The following is a 17504-nucleotide window of genomic DNA, read 5'->3' as shown; positions in this document are numbered from 1 at the left end:
AAGTGAAGCATTCTGAGTCCTGATTTCATATTCATAGTTTTTATAACACTTAGCTGAATTATTAATAAGAATTATAGTATTGACTATATTTGTTTTATTAAAAAAGTTTACTATTGTCAATATGACAAATGTGTTAAGACTAAATAAAGTCTTGGACAAAAACAATATAGTTTCAATTAAAAAAGGAAATCTATTTTGATTTTTTAATGATTTTTTGTTACATTTTAAAGATATTTCTTATATCACTTATGACTCTAGTAAAGCTTTATTATTTTACTTAATACTACATTTTCAAACTGTTTTTTTTTTCATAATCAACTCCCTATCGTTTATACAACTCTTGCAGCATACTTTCAGGCTTACTTCAATAAATAATTTCCTTCGAACGCTACTCAAAAAAGTATGCTATGTATTTTACATTTAGTTCTATTCCACAAAAAGTGGTGTGTAGTGCAGTGTTTCGCTGTAACTAGCCTGGTAAAAGCATCCTGATGCCCATATATACTAACGGTCCATGAGTTATGGCCGCAACGTGTGGCCCTGCCTGTAGTTACACTTAAGAACAGTGCCCAGAATATGAGGCTGCTAGGCTACAACGAGCGAGCAAAACGAGTATATTTAATGCAGAGCACACAACGCCAGGCAACGCCAGCTGGAATTGGAGTCTAGGCAACAAAAAAAAAGGAAAAAAATGGTAAAAAAGAAGGACGCACCATTTAAGTTTACTGCATAACAGGCTCAGTGTGTGTGTGTGTGTTAGTTTCATAATGTAACCGGATGTGCCAACACAATGCTCGCACATCCGCTTGCCAGACAACAGAACAACAGCTGTCACATACACACATATAGCCAGAACAACGGAGAGAACGAGACAGAGAGGAGAGAGAGAGACAGAGCTAGAGCATGTGTGCCGCTGCTGCGCTTTTGTTTGCGAATCTTTGGCAGCATTTGGGTTGAGGCTTTTGTCTATGGCTCAGTGCTGCGAGAGATGACAGCCAACGGGCGCATTATTAGAAGTAGCAGAGCATATAATAGGGGTATTCCCATAACAAGAGGCGTGAGACAAGCACACACACACACCCACACACACACGCATGACGAGGGAGTGACATAATTATTAACTGCATATAAGTAAATATAAAGGCGACCAAATGGCCACAGATAACGATGGTCCATTGTGAGAACGAAGAAGAAGTGTGTCCGTCTGCGTGCGTGTGTGTAGGAGAGCTACGTGTCCTGCAGGATGTTGGCAGACATGTCACGTGTGAGGCGCATCATTTAAGTTTCTGTTTGCCGCCTTTTGACAGCTCTTAATTGATTAAAAATAATATGAACAGTCAGCGCCAAGCATTTTGATTAGCCCTGACCTGCTCTCTCTCTCTCTCTCTTTCTCTCTACTTATATTTCTCTTTCTCTTTTCAACTCGCCTCTTATCTTCCACGCTGATTTCTAATGCATGCCAGCTAATGAAGTTGCCGCTTAACTCGGCTTTTAACTCCAAAGCCAAGAAAAACTTGCAACTGGCACAACGAGCAAAACATTTTTAATTTACTGCAAAATTTTATTATTTTATTTTCAGTTATTTTTGTTGTTGTTGCGTTGCTTCTTTTCTTGTTTTCAGTTTTGCGGCTGCTGCTGTTAATTATAAACTTTTTAAGTGGCTTATTGGGACTTGCGGTTGTATAACCACCATCGCTCTCTCTCTCTTTCCGCCTTATTGCCACGCCCTCAGCGCCCTGTGGCAAGTCATCAAGTGCTGCTCAAGTTTCAAGCTGTTGCCATTTTTTTTTATGTTGGCTTTTGCCCTTGCGTCGTCGTCTTTGCCGCCTGCGGCCTGCATTTGGAAACTCCCTCTCAAAACAACAACAGCAATTTCTCCCACAATTCTCAAGAGTATTTATTATTTAAAGCCAATGTTGTTGCTGTTGTTGTTGCTGTTGTTGTTGTTGTGGCCGAAGTAGTTTTTGCCTTGAACATGCAAGTAATGGCTTGGCGCATCGCTTTTTACGTGCATTGATAATGAAGTGCGCTGCAAAGTAGGCAACAGTTTTTTCCCGTAACCCTTTTTATGCTCTTTAGGCAGACATTAAACTTTGATTAATGTTTAGTCAGTAAAAATTTCACTCGCCTGCTTTTTGCCTTTCTCTCCCATACACACACACATGCGGAAAGTTAACGCTTTTTCGCCTTGACGCCATAAATCAGCATTAAAGGCATAAACACATCTCGGAGCTGCTTCGTCGACTTTTGGCCATTTTTAACAGCCATGCTCATAAATATAAAATTATACATAAATGCGCTACAAAAATCACGTCAGACAAGCGACAGGAACTTTCACCCCTCCCCCCGCTTGCTCGTTGCTCCCTCGCAATTCACTTCTTTCCGCCACTTTTCTTCATTTTTCCTCTGCAAACGGAACAACTTCGACCTGCTGCCATATACAGCATAGTTGATGGATCACAATTCGATTTTTAGTAGACATTAAGCTGTGTGCAATCTGTTTAACGCCCCTCGCGTCGCCCTCTCTCTCTCTCTCTCTCTTCGCTTTACAAGCTACTTTTACGGTAAAACAAATATGCGCATAAAACTTGATGACGACGCAGCAGCAGCAACAGCAACAACGACGTCAACAGCAGCAGCTACATTTGCACCTACAGCAGCCACAAAAGAGAGGGGGAGAAGGGTGTGAGGAAGGGGAGTGTGTCAGCTGCTGTGTCATGTGGGTGGGGCCTGTTGATGGCACACGTTCATAAATTTATGATAACATATGATACCAGAAAGTAAAAAAAAAACACAGCAATTGGGGAGAAAGAGATGTAAAATTGAGTGTGTGTTGCATGCAACAAGCAGCTGCTGTGCAACAAAATTGAAGTCACTTTTAATACCCTGCAGCTGAGTGCAAAATGTATGTACAAACGATGGTCCAAAGCTTTTGATCCTGCACAGAATTGCTGATTGTTGGCCATAAAACTCTTGATGGAAAACCGTGCTAATTAAAGTTGGTCATTTCAGTTGATGAGCGTAAATCGGATCTGTTAAGTTTCACAATAAAATGTGAGTGTGTGGGAGGGAAGAAACAATGTGGCAACAAACTGCAGTTAATATCTGGGTATAAACTGTATGAGGATATACAGAGAATTCTTTCTTCTCTGTGAAGTAGTTATTAGAGCTCTTTTTAGGAGATCAATAAAAAGATAACTTAAGATTTCTGAATGGAAATCCAAATAAAGAAATTTTCTAGTTCATTTAAAATTTTAGTAAAACAATAAATATTAAATATAAAATTTATTCAATTTTAAATGGGAAACAAAATAGAGAAATATTTTGAATAAAATAAATAAAAGAAGCATAGATACAAAAAAAAATTAAATAATTTTATACTTTTTAAAAATCAGTTTTCAATTCGTTGGCTATTTTTGAAAAACATTCCTTCTTCTTTTCTAACTTATCATATTTAGATACTTGATTTATTACTTGTTCTTATTACTTGTTACTGCTCTTATTTACACTAACTACAAGAATTCTATCTGTCCACTAAATATAATATATTAGTTTTTCTCATTGAATAGTGTTTGTAAGTCGAGCAGCTGTCTTGAAAAACAGAGGAATATAGTATTTCTCTATTTACCACATTTTTGTAGAAAAAAAGCGAAAATTGGCAAGCACGCTTTGATGTCAGCTGAATGAATTGCTGTTAAATTTGAGCTGTTTCCCTGCTTTTGTTGCTGCTGCCGCTGTTGTTGTTATTGGCCATCAATATTTACTTAAAAAATTGCGTCACAAAAGTGTTGCCAAACAGCAAGCGGACACAAGTGTGCATGTGTGTGTGAGTGTTGCGCAGCTGGCAAGGCATAAATATTTAATATACTTTGCATCGAGAGAGTCGCGCGCGCGTTGTGTGTAGTGCATGATGATAAAGTGCGTTGCGAGCGTTGTCTTCATGTGGCAGATTAATCATACGGCAACTTGCTGGCAGAGGCAGCAGCTGCCAGAGGTGAACGTGGGGGGTGGGGTGTGGCAAGCACCTTGCTGATGTTGCCATTGCAGCTGCTATCATTTGACATTGTCTGCGCCAGCTAGGTTTAGTTTGCTGTCTCCCTCACTACTTCTCTCTTACTCTGCTGCTCAAATTATCAGCATAAATTCAAATAAAAAGAAAGAAAAAAATGTAGCCCGCAGTGCTAAATAAATGATGTTATAACAGACAGACAAAAGGCAATGAGGATGGGAGAAGAGGTGATGCAAAAAAAAGCTGACAGGATACAGGATATGCAGACAGCGGGACAGTAAAGCGCAGGACACTGGGGCCAATCATACATATACATATATATGTACATACAATGCGTTGTAAACACCACAAATACACATACACAATGTTTTTGGCAATTTTTCTTGGCAAGTTGACTAAGCCAGGACACGTTTTCGTCTTCGTCGTTGTTGGGCGGCAGCAGCTGTCAGCCAGGACATTTCATGATGAAGCTCATCATGGAGAAGCAGTAGGAGGAGGAGGAGAAGGCGAGAAAGCAACGGCAGGAAGAACAATGATGAGATAAAAGCAAATCCAGCAGCGCCAGCGGCAAATTTCAACAGACTTAGGCAAATGGAGCAACAAAATGCCTAACGGGAACGAGAACTGTCTTCCTGTGTGTGTCTTCGCATGCCTGGCCAAAAATCCTAAGGCGTGATTGATTAATATTATTCTCGGCTAATCTAACTTAAATGGGCCGCAGGCAACGAGTCGCACACATACACACACACACACACATACACAAACAGCAGGCAGCCAAATATAACTTATTCAGCAACTTTGACAGCCACCAGTATGTGTGTGTGTTTCTGCTGTGTGTGTGTGAGTGTGCGTGAGTGCGACTCGTTGACTACGCTTCATACATAATAAACACGATGGCGGCGTGTTAAGTGCACAACACAACACAACACAACACAAGGAGACAAAAGTTGATCAGTTGCAAAGTTCTTTCTTTTTTTTTTTTGTTTGCTGGCTGGCCACGAATTTCTCTTCACTGTGTTAACCTTATTTTTGGCTACCTCGTAAAGCTGATGAAATGCCAGCACGCATCTGAGTGAAGCACACGTATTTGTTATGCATACAGAGCAGCCAAAAAAATACTATATACATTTATATATATGAGTACAAGCACATAAAGCTAAATTCTTCATTCAAACTTATTGCGGCCCTTCACCTTTTCTCTTATTTTTTCGCTTTCACTTTCTTTTCGTTGCTTGTCAAGTTGTCAGCGCGAATTTGGCATATGAAAAGTTTTGCAAACGTAAAGAGATGGTGATGTGAGGCCATTAATGCCATCAGCAAGCATTTGATCAGACGACAGACGTAGGCAAACATGTGACAAAAATATGAAGAACTTATTTGTTTGTTGGACTTTTAAGAAAAAGCTTTCAGCGCTAAGATATTTTCTTTAAATATTACACACTTTAAATCAATCAATCGTTGCATTGCATATTCAGAATTAATTAGCAATCAATTGCATACATAATAATTGTATTATAATTATAGCAAATCAAAAGGCTTCATTTATTATGACGGCCTCTTCAAACATGCATAAAATATTAATTAATAAAATTATGCGCACAAATTGCTGACTGAAAGCATTTTGTCTTTAGCCCCAAGGGTTTTGCAGCAGCAGTAAAAACAGCAACATCAGAGGAAAGCAATGGCAGTATCAACATCAGCGACAGCAGCAGCAACAGCAACAACATTAACAAGTACAAAGTAAAACTGATTGCTCACTTTGTGAAGTCATCAATAAATGAAATTCATTAATAATTAACATGAAAATGACGGCTGCAAAAAGAGCAACATTATCAGCAACAGCAGCAACTGCCGCCATAAGGCGCACAACTTTTTGACGTAAATTGAACAACTGTCAGCAACACGTTGCTGCTCTGTGCTGCCCTCTGCCCTCTGACCTCTGCCCTTTGCTACAGGCAATTGACAGTTGCCTCATTTGATGCGGTCACAATTTTTCACCTGACCAGCAGCAACAGCAACAGCCACATTTTCACCAGCTTAATTAAAATAATAAATGATTTTTCGTTAAGTTTCTCCGCACTCTTCACTCACACACACATTGTTGACAATAATTAATGGAGTTGCCCGCAGGTGACCCAAAAGGCAGCAAAAGCTGCTGTCTCCAGGTCAATGCCAAGCCCGAATTTTAATTAATTATATTGGCAGCAATCGCTGAGGCCTACAGCTTGTGGAAGAGTGCCTTAAATTGTCACGAACGGACAATAAATATTCCTTAAAAGCAAAAAGAGTTGACCAAATAAAAGCAAAGAATACATTTTTAAGAGGCAGTGCTATAAATATTTAAATTGGACCTCGGGCAATTAAATATTTACGTTTGAAAAGTTTTTCATAACAATTATTAATTGCTGGCTTTTAACACAATTCAATCCTAGTTTTCCTATTAATTTGTACTTAATATTAACTATGCAAATCTCATCGATCTCGTCGCCAATTTTGGTCAGCTTAAAGTTGTCCAAGTGAATAGCTTTTGCGTTTCATAGGAAGGGTTACGTTTTTATAAAATATTCAGCTCGCAACATCTTTCTCAATTTGGGCGAAATTTACTTTGTAAATTTACTTTAGGCATCTTGCCGACGCTCAAAGGAATTTTAATTAATTTTCCCCCACGCAGCAGCTGAAGATGAAGATGAAACTGTAGGCGCTTCATCTGTAGCTGTATCCGTGTCTGTAACTGTATCTATATCTGTAACTGTTCTCATAACTTGAACTGTGGCAAGTTATGAGATGCCTCCGCAATACATAATTGTTGTTTGTTTTACAGCTGCTGCTTCGGCTGCCTGAGTTTTCATTAGCGCTTCGAACAGCCACACACAAAGTTGGAAAATCGTTGCACAAATATCAGTGGCAACGTCGGATGCATGCTTCATTGGCTTGTGCATTATTTGAGCAACCAGGTTGCAACATAAAAAATGCACGAACAACCAACGGCATCCTTGGCAAAGGGCAACGTCAACGGCACAGAAGCAATCGGTGGCAGTGAGTCAAGAAACTTCTTTTTGCTACGTGGCGTTGTTAAGGGGCGCGCCGCCAACACACACACACACATCACATATACAGAGGCAAACTACATGCGAGAAACAAGCCACAGTATTTATGGCGCTGCGGCTGGCAGCGAGTTTTCCCTGCTCTCCCTTCGAACACGGGCTGGCATCGAGGTGCCACGTCCACCCATAAAACACAATCAAGCATAAAAATGCAGGGCGGGCACTTAACCCAACGACGACGACGACGACGACAACGACAACGACACGTCAACTTCTTGTTGTTGTTATTGTTGCTCGTCGCGTTGTTTAAATATTTTAAAATGTTTGCTTAGCCGTGGGCACTGGTTGAGCTTGTTGTTGGAGTTGTTGTCGTTTATTTGCTTATGCAAGTGTTGACGCTGCGTATTAAAAATGCATGATTTTAATTGCAGTTTGCACAACGCGTCGTATGCGCAACATCATTTGCAGCGACTGCATTTAATGTTGCGCATACGCAACGTGCTCCAATTTATGAAGTCTTTCTTCTCTCTCTCTTTCTCTCTCTCTCTCGCTATTTTTCCTTATCCCTGCCTTTTCAGGCTGTTTAAATAATATTTTCTCTCTTTTATTTTGCCATTAGCCACGCGTTGGCCTCATTCGAATTTCCTTCCTTCCTCTTGCCCCCTTCACATGTTCATTGTCTGTCGTTTTGTTTATTTATTTCTTTATTTGTTCCGGCTTGCATGCAACACACACCGTTTGTGTTGTTGCAGCTAAAACTTTTATTTTCCTTGCCACCGCAAATTTTAATTATGTTTTTGGCTTTTACCTTTTCTATTTTGTTCTTTTTTGAAGCAATCAAAAAGCTGAGCTGCTACTCACGAGCTTTGATTATGTGGCCAAAGCGAATGCAAAGCTGACAGCTGCAACAACAACGTTACATAAGCTACTTAAAAACTAGCGTTTGTCATGGAAAATAACAGAAAATTAATCGTGGTTTACTATATAGTATATACAAAAGCAAGCACACACAGCAGTTGAATAAGCTCGCTCTTAATGCTCTTGAATTTCGATATCTATTTAAAGTGGCATTTAGCTGTAGGGTAATATGTAACACATTTTTATTGCCTAAATTTCACTATATTTATTTTGCTTTCAGTTAATCTTCAACAATCCTATAAGTTCCTTTCAAAATAAATCTATTTTTTCGTTGGTATTTTGCTATCACTACATAAACAATATTTTATGCCTTTTTCTTCTTCTTTATCGGTGTTTCTTTTACTTATCATTTCAATCCTTCACTTAATTTTTATCAATCTCTAGAAAATCCTTATTATTTACTTTTTTCTTCGAGTACCTTTTTTCTTACCTATATTCACTTTCTTGTTTTTAATCTGTATTTCTTTCATTCACACTTGACTCAGTCATTCATTTTATATATCTTCAAAATTTGTATTTCCTCATTCTTTATTTTTCACTTTTATTCGTCTGTTAATAATTATATTCTATACTTTGAATTTCCCACACACTTTTCCTTTCCCTACTTATCTCTCATCTTCTAGCCTTTATCTTTCCCTGTGCGCAATTAGTTTGGTTGCCATTGCCCTGGGACATTAACTTTGACTTTGACTCGATACAAATTGGTTTCCAAAGCCATTTTTCCTCTTCAAATTTACTACTTTCGCGCTGTCTTACTTTCTTTCTTTCTATCCCTGTCTCTTTCTCTCTACCACTCTATCTCTCTTTCTGTCTCTATCTGCTTAAAACTCTCTGCCAATGCTTTTTAGCTGATGTTGTTTTTGCTACATTAGCGACACAAATGCGCTGTGTGTGTATTTTGAAAGCAATTAAATGATATTTATTTTATTTGTGACGTGCACGCGCTTAACTACACACACACTCGCGCAGAACACACACACACACACACACACGCACACGTACACGTTCAAATCCCAGAACATTTAATTTAATGAAATAACAAACAAGTTCAGAAAACAATGTCAAAACAGCAAAAAGCAAGCGAAAGAGCTAAAGAGAGAAAGAGCGTAAAAGGGAGGCGAGCAACAACAACAACAACCAGAACAACACTAATGGCAACTTTAATGTTTTAAGGCAACTACATATATATATATGTATATGTGTGTGTGAAATGCTCGGAGCCAGGCATAAGGATGCGCATAATGTGCAAAGTTTGCGACGCAAACTAATTTCAAAGTAATTACGTAGCACAAAAGTGTTGATATTAGACTGCAGAGAATAAGCAGCAGCCCAGCCCCAGTTAGAGGGGAAGGCCAAACCAGCGACGAAGAGTGGAAAATAAAAACAGCAAACGTTGCAAAAAAAAAACACGACAAAACGTCATCAGCTGGAGCAATGGAAAAAAACTAAAGGGAAAGCGCCGAAAAAACGTGCAACACAAATGCAATGGCCAAGTTTCTGTTGTTGCCTACCTAAAGCTCTCTCTTTCTGCCTCTGCCACATCATCAGCTAGAAACAACAGCAAAAGGCAATATGAAAAATATTCTAAAATGTTGCTGTCACAGCTTTTGACTTTAATGTGAGTTGTGGCTGCGTAGGGAGTTAAACCTAGCAGAAGAGACCGAGAGAGAGAGGCCGAGGAGATGCAGATGGTGTGGCAGAAATTAAAGACGCTCAAAACTTTTGTAGCTCCCCAGGGTGTTGTCTAAGTAGCCGCTTCTTCTCTCTCTCTCTCTCTCTCTCTCTCTCTCTCTCACACACACACACTCTCTCTCTATCTTCCTCGCACACAATTTCTATTTATTTGCGTAATATTTTACAATTTTATGAAGTAAACGAAAGGCAGGCGAAATATGAAGCCAGCCAGAAGCGTCTGCAAGGAGTTCAAAGACTTCTTCAGGCGCAAACAGGAAGGCAAGGCACAGACAAACACAAATACACGCACACACACAGTATGCAAAGTCAGCGGAAACGGAAGCTGCCACAACAACAGAGCACAGAGTGGAGCAAAAACAAAAGCAGCTAAACAGCTGCAGCTACAACGAACAACAAACAACCAACAACGAACAACGAACGCACTGAGCGCGCCAAATAACAAAACAACTAAATACAACAAAAGCAAAAGTTTTTGCAACAACTACACAAACAATTGCCACGCATACACTCACACTAACACGCACACACTCTCATAACAATAACAATAACAAGCACAACAAAAACACGCACACTTCTACGGCTGAGTACACATGTCTGCGCTAATGCAATGTTTTTGGCTTTAGCTCTTGGCTTTGGCTTTGGCTTTAATGCACGAACCTCTCAGGCGACTTAGTAAAATTTAATGACAAGTAAACTTCGCACTCTAATCAACGACAGCAATCACTTACACTTTGTTCATTGAAAAGAAATAAAGACGAAAAAGGGAATAAAATAGGGTTAAAGAAATGTTGCCTATATAATTTTCTATTTTCTATTTCGTAAGCATATAAATCTAAAATTTGAAAAACCAATTCAAATTGAACAGTCCAGATATTGAAATAACATCACTGTTTGAAAATAATGTTCGATCTAAAATTGCGCTTTTTTTTGACCACATTTTCTGCTGTAAATAGAAAGGACAACAAACTAAATAAATTCACAAATAACATTGTTTTCGTAACACGAAAAGGAACAAGGCATACTTTGTGTTAGAAAAATTTGAATTAATGATTTATATATATTTGTATTGAGCCTCAGCCAAATTAAATGACAAATTAACGCATACTCACGATTCAGAGAGGCATTACTTACAAATGCGACAAAATATAGTGAATATGTATGTATATTTATTTAAACTCAACTTCCTCGAAATCAGATTCACGCTCCTTGGCATACCAGCTACCTTATTATTTAAACCTAACAACTAAAAAAATGTTTACTCTATTCAATTACTTGACGCATTTACTTGATAGGAATATGTAAAATTATTTTTATAATTTTTTCTAAAGAAGTATTTGACTCTAAGAAACAAAAATTAAATAGATAAATTCACACTTAACACTAGCTTAATAATGGATGATAAATGATTTCGACCCACTCGTTTAATTTAACCTAAACTATAACAAAATTCGTGCTCCAGTCAATTGATCCACACTCTTTTCGCAGCCACATTCATTCTCCACCTTTTAGAGAACATGCCCAATACATTTTCACAAGCAATTAAAAAAATGCATTCGCGTATATTTTACAAATTTCATTAAGTGCATCACTTGGTTTGGAAAAAGGTCGGACGCCAATAAATTGCAAGCTTATGCGAGGGTAATAACAATTTTCATAGCACACATTTCTTCTTTTTTTTTTTGTTTTGGGTTGCGAGTTGGGGCGCAAAAATTTGCAATTAAACAAATAAATTTTCCACCATAAACCTATTTGGCCAGTGGGGCGTGGCACAGTACCGCAAAGGAGGCGTCGCAAATAAAAAAGGAGAGAAAAAATGACGTAATTTACCTCAATTAACGCGCCAGTTGCGTCAATGCAGAGGCTGGGAAAGTGAGGCAGATACAGCCCTGGGGTGTTTGTTCACATCTCAATGTAGCCCTGGGAGGAGTATCCGCCTGTCTGACTCTGTGTGTGAGAGTTTAATTGCAGCCAATGGTCAGCAACGCCATTTGGCAGCAGACAAACCCGTAAACGTGAACGTAACCGTAACCGTAACCAATAGCGCAGATCGTTGCCCAGCTTCCGTCTGGCTGGGGTCGGGGAGAGAGAGAGAGGGAGAAGAAAAAGGAGACTGTACATTTCGTTCAGCTGAATTTTATCGCCGCTCTTAATGACACTCCAAGTGTTTGAGTCTGTTCCTCAGCAACTTAAACGCTTTGCCAAGTAATGACCATTGGCAGCCAAAACATATCGACCCAGGGGCGTTTGTACCTAACCTCCTCTCCCCTCCCCTGTCCTCTGTCTCTCTCTCTCTCTCGTTTTGCCTTGCCTGTTCCAAGCAGAGAACACGACTATCTGTCTGGTCATTTAATGTGCATGTAAATGCGAGACAACCTCTATCCGCATCCACCTGTCGTCTACCGAGCCATTAAAGTTCACTTTATGTGCGCCATTTTACAGCAGACAAACTTCTCAGTCGATCCCTCGAACCTCCTCCATCTCCTCCTTAGTAAATAAACAAAAATGGATGAGCACTTGGTCAGTCGACCTGTGTCTCACACTGCTCCTAATTGTCTAGCTGATGCGCCAGGGAATGGGAATGGTACTGGACAAACGAGACAGCTGCATAAAAATGCTAATTTTATGTTCAAGCATGAACAACAGATGCTTCTAAAATCGAACGTAACAAGACTAACAGATACCTCGCAACAGACTTTGTTTTACTCTTGTTTAAATTCAAATTTTAATCTAAATTGAATTTATTTGAATTACATTTGAATTTAAATGTATTTTGTTAATTTGATTTTAAATTTAGCAACAATAAATGCAGGATTTAATGACAATTAAAATTTTTTAATTTGATTATTTTTAACAGAGTTTGTTTTACTCCAAAAAAAAATCGTATTTTAATTTCCTAAAAAAGATTTAAATTTAGCAAGTCTTGTTGCAAGATTTTAAGTTCGAAGTAACATATTTCTCCATACAGTTTCAGTCGCTTATATCCCACTTTTTAAAGATTACACAGTACAGCCCATCATTAGCACTAACAAGTTTTGACCTGTAAATATTAAGATGATGTCCTTTTTTTCGATGGGGGCACAACGACGACGACAGCAGCAGCAGATAAAATGACAACAGCTGCCGTCTATAGGCCATAAAAGAACTGTTTATGAGCGTGCTCCAAATTGCCAAAAATGTTCGTGCCGATGGCCTCGAAAGCAAAAACAAAGTTAAAACAAACAGCAAAAGCTTTTTAGCTTTCTACTTTGACTTAAACACGATCAAGTCAAAGCTGCCTAAGCTGCAGCACTTTTCCAACAGCTTAACTGCAGCAAAATCACATAAAACTAGGGGGCTAAAAACTTGAAAAGCTCTTCAAGTTGAAATGCCAGACGGGTATTTGATTAATTTGCAGTCTCAGCTGATTATCTTCTAGTTTAGTTGCCAATCGGGTTGTAAATTCAGCCTGCTTATTTGTAAAACAACGGAGATAGAGAGAGAAAGAGAGAGAGAGAGAGAAGGGAAAAGTGGCATAGAAAAGCTGTGTCATCTCAGACGTTTAAGCCTAATTTGTGCGGCGAGCTAAAGCTGAAACTGAAACTGAAGCTGGAGCTGATGCTGTGGCAATTACAGTTAAAGGCAATTTTACCTTTTTGTCTCTCTATTTTCTCCCTGCACCCTGATTCTCTAGCTGGCCATTTAGCTCTCTATCTCTAATCACATGGCAGGCTGCAATCGGCTTTTGTGCTGGTGCCGCATCCTGTTGATGGCCTCGTTAGTTGAGACTTAGCGTCCGCCGCACAGCCAAAGCACAATACAATCAACGCTACACACACACACACACACACACACACATACAAGAAATACAGACTCACACACGTGTTGGCACGGTTGGCAATAAAAATGAATGTCCTGACGTGCTGAGGGAATGAAAAATAAAAAGAGAAGCGCACAAAAAAGAAAACGGAGGCCATCAACCGAAGGCTTTCAAATTTTAGCTGCCATTTTGCATTTAATGCCTCGCCCAGCAGCAACAAACAGCAGCTTCTCCAAGGATAAGCTGCTTTTATTTACGGCCAACGGAAATAAAATAAATAAATATAAATTTGAGTGAAATAAACGCTTGTGGGCTGTTTGTCCCTAACTCCAATAAAATGGCCTTAAATTTAATTAGAATCGAGGCAAAAGTGCGAGAGAAGTAAGCGCCACAAAATTTATTTTTTAACAATATTACTGGCTTGCTTCATTGGTGCAAGCAACTAGTTGCACAGCTTGCACTTTTATAGCGCGACTGCAGCCGGGTTACGGCAATTTAATGGCCATTTTGAAGGCATAAATCACAGAAAGAGGGATGCCATGATATACGAGCCAATGCCAGGCAATTTTACTTGATTATACAACAAAATGTGCCCAATGTAGCACTTTCGATTACTCATCCACATGAAAATTTCAAACTGCATTACAAGATGAAACCTTATAACAGAACAACAGATATTCTAGAGCTTGATGAAGAAAAGATTAGTACTCAATGCTTACTGATTTTTATTTGAAGACAGCAATTTAAGTAGCTTATATGTTTAGAGTATTCATAAAGATATTCACTTATTTATAACACATAATTTAAAAAGAAAAATAATAATAATTAACATCGTATATAATAATATGAGAATACTATTTATTAAAACAAGAAAAAAAAGTACAGTCGAATTAGATATCTACTACCCATTTATAATAAAAGGAAAACACTCCAGTAATATTTTGAAAATGAAAGTTATAATAACCTTCTACCCTATGGGTAGATATACAACTATTATAGAAATAGTATAGAAATATAATCGAAGGCATAAATAATAATAATATAGACAAAGACATAGAAAAATAAGAAAGAAAATAAACTGATGAGATTAACAGATAAGACACAACAGAAAACTTTAAATTCTTGGATGAATAAATTGAAATGAAAAGATAACTTGTAGTGAAAAACTTTGTACATTAATATTAAAGCTGTAACTACTCTTAAGCAATCTAATGCGCATACAGGGTATGTAAAAAGGAAATGCACACGCAAAAGATTTAAAGGCTTAACTCTCATTAGAGAGCATAGAGATGGAGATACAGAAGGGCAAAAAAATAAAGTGAAAGGAGGAAGCCGGGCTCAAGTCAAATCGTATCGCAAGTGCAACAGCAACAGCAACGACGAGTATTGCAATCCTGGGAAGCACTCGGAAACGTTTAAGTGCACTTGAGTGGATTTTAATGGACTTGCAGGATTCGAGTGTGTCTTGTCGCTCTAATCAAGGCTTTTGTCAGCAGCTCTCTCTCTCTCTCTCTCTCTCTCTCTGTCTCTTTAGGTGTGCGTGTGTGCTATAAGTTTTGTGCGTAAGAATGTTGCAAATGTGTCTCCCACAAATGCGAAGCACTCTTTGGAAATAGACATTTTGTATTGTCGTTATCTGGCATTGAGTTCTAGGCGTCTTAATGAGCTTTGAGTGTGCAATCAACGTACTGCAGCAAAATCAGCAGAGGGGCCAAATGTCATTTACAATTAGAAATAGTGCTGCTACAAAATGCCTTAATCGGCAGGTTGCTCTGCTGTGAATTTCCACCTCAATTGAGGCAATTATTGTAATTCATTTCATATCATAATTGCAGCAGTAAGCTAAACTATGTAAAGATACATTATAGTTACCTGTAGACACATTAAACACATGAAATATTCCCAGTTAATACATAGACTTGTCTTCAATCCAGATACTTTAAGAAATTTGAATGGTCAGATACTCGCTGCTCTACTCAAGCAGAAATTCACAATGTCGAGCAACTTAATTATGATATTTATACGTAAATGCTCGAATTTGTAGTTGTTGCTGGCAAACCGCACGATGGGCAGCATTATCGTTTCAAGCGCCATTTGCTGGACCAAAAACATGGACTTATCTTTTGGGGAACTGTGTCTGGTTTTTGAAACTCCTTCTCCATCCACCAGCCTAGAGGCTAGCTGATGTGGTTCTGGTCTGGCCTGGTTTGGTAATTACGCACTAAATACACACGCCATTTGCTGCGTCATGTTTGAAGCGCTGATGCGTGGCAAGGGAGAAGAGAGAGGAGAGTGTAGAAGGGGCTTTGCCGCAAGGCAACAATAACGAACGAAGCAAAAAGCTAGGAAGTGGAAATTGAAGAGCTTGTTTCGCTCAGCTTCTATTATATTCGGTGCTTATTGACTTCTTATGCAAATAAACAACAACATGAATATACGAGTACACACACACATACACTCTCGTACGCAAAACAACAGAAGGAGGCTGTTGAGTTCGAATAACAGCAAAACGCACAAGTTAAACTACAAGCAGAAAGGGAGCGAGTGTGGGGGAAAGTATGAGTATAACTTGTAAATAGGCCAGGATTTCTTGTTACAAATGCGCCATTCAATAGCAACGTGAACGACCCACTCAATGGTTTGCCTCGCACTTCTATGGCCTACTTCATTAATATTTATACAAAGCCAGCGAGTTGTGCTCCTCTCTCTCTCTTTTTCACTTTGAATTTCTAATACATAACAGAACACAAAAAAAAAAAGAGAAAATGATTTTGATTTTACAGCAGCAATGTCTGCTGTCGACACAACACTAGTGTGGGTTGCATGCCGCCAGTCAAGAGCCAAGCCTGCTGCCACATGCCACAGTTCCTTGCCTTGCTTCGTCCCTCTCTAAATGAACTATAAATAGGCAAAAACAGTGGCGTCTGTTTTGTTTGCTTTGTTTACGCATTGCTGATTTTGCATTTTCCAAATGAGAATAATAACAAAGCCCACTAAATGCTATGCTAAATTATACCCTGCATTATTAATTTGTACCACAAACTAGAATAAATTCAATGAATTTACTTTTTCATAGCTTTCAATGAAATGAATTTAGAAATTCTCTTGAAATTTCTCAAACGCAAACTCCACTCGACTTTGTCATATTTCCTTTTCTCAATTTGTGTCTGCAGGGCATTTGCTCTAAATATGAAAAGATAAATATATGAATGTTTGTATTTTAAATGCTTATTGTGATTTCAGTGAAATATTTGCACAAATTGCTAAAGTGTTTATCAGCTCAAGCATTTCATTGGATTCTCCATGAAATGAAAGCTTATCATTTGACAGTTTCAATGATAAATATTTTAATTATTGTTTGTATTTGTTTTCTTTTACAGATTAACACAAGTGCAAAATGCCAAAAACTGTCGAAAACTGAAATTGCAATGCTTTTTTTTTTCGAGGTAAGTCGATAAAAAGAAAATTCATTTTATAAAGCACTGTAAAATCCATAAATCTAGCATAACAAACATTTCAACTTGGCTGAGTTTTGTGTTTTGGTCCGAAGCGTAAATTCGAATGAAATTTTTGCCATTGACATTGGCCATTCGCATTCGCTTTCGTATTTGCCATTGCCATTGGCACACAATACTTCGAAATGTAATTAAAATGACATCAAAGTAAGTCGAGAATTTATAGATATATCGACTGCTCTCTCTCTCTCTCCTTTGTTTCTCACTACCATTCCTTCAACTCTGCTTGATTTTACGGCCATGTTTGTCTGCACAAAATGTCACACAAATCAACAAACTGGCAGCCGTCGAAGCAGAAAATTAATTGCCAACATTTCAAAAGTGCCAAACGCTTTTCTATGTAACACACAAATTCTATTGAAACTCGTATGAGTTGCATAGCAAAGTCGCATCGCAAATTTCTAATTTGCTTGATTGAATTGACATTTTTTTGCTTCTTTGCATAAGTACAAGAATTTCGGCAATTATTTTCTTTGAATTTGACCCAAGCTTTTGACGGAATTACGCACAAAAAGGGATAAATAAAT

The 17504-nt window shown here is 38.3% G+C and overlaps 1 protein-coding gene across 1 annotated transcript in view; it reads left to right on the top strand.

Moving 5' to 3' along the window:
* The window catches only part of LOC132796395 (myb-like protein Z), a 38701-nt gene extending 21798 nt beyond the window's left edge, over positions 1-16903 (top strand). The window contains exon 4 of the transcript XR_009633552.1: positions 16843-16903. The gene's annotated coding sequence lies outside the window, so the exon portion shown is untranslated. The remainder of the gene's footprint in view (positions 1-16842) is intronic.
* The last annotated feature ends 601 nt before the right edge of the window (positions 16904-17504 follow it).

The sequence above is a fragment of the Drosophila nasuta genome, chromosome 2L (genome assembly GCF_023558535.2).
Source record: "Drosophila nasuta strain 15112-1781.00 chromosome 2L, ASM2355853v1, whole genome shotgun sequence".
In the NCBI taxonomy this organism is placed as follows: domain Eukaryota; kingdom Metazoa; phylum Arthropoda; class Insecta; order Diptera; family Drosophilidae; genus Drosophila; species Drosophila nasuta.
The sequence above is the reverse complement of the archived record's forward strand: the minus strand, read 5'-3'. Positions and strand labels throughout refer to the sequence as shown.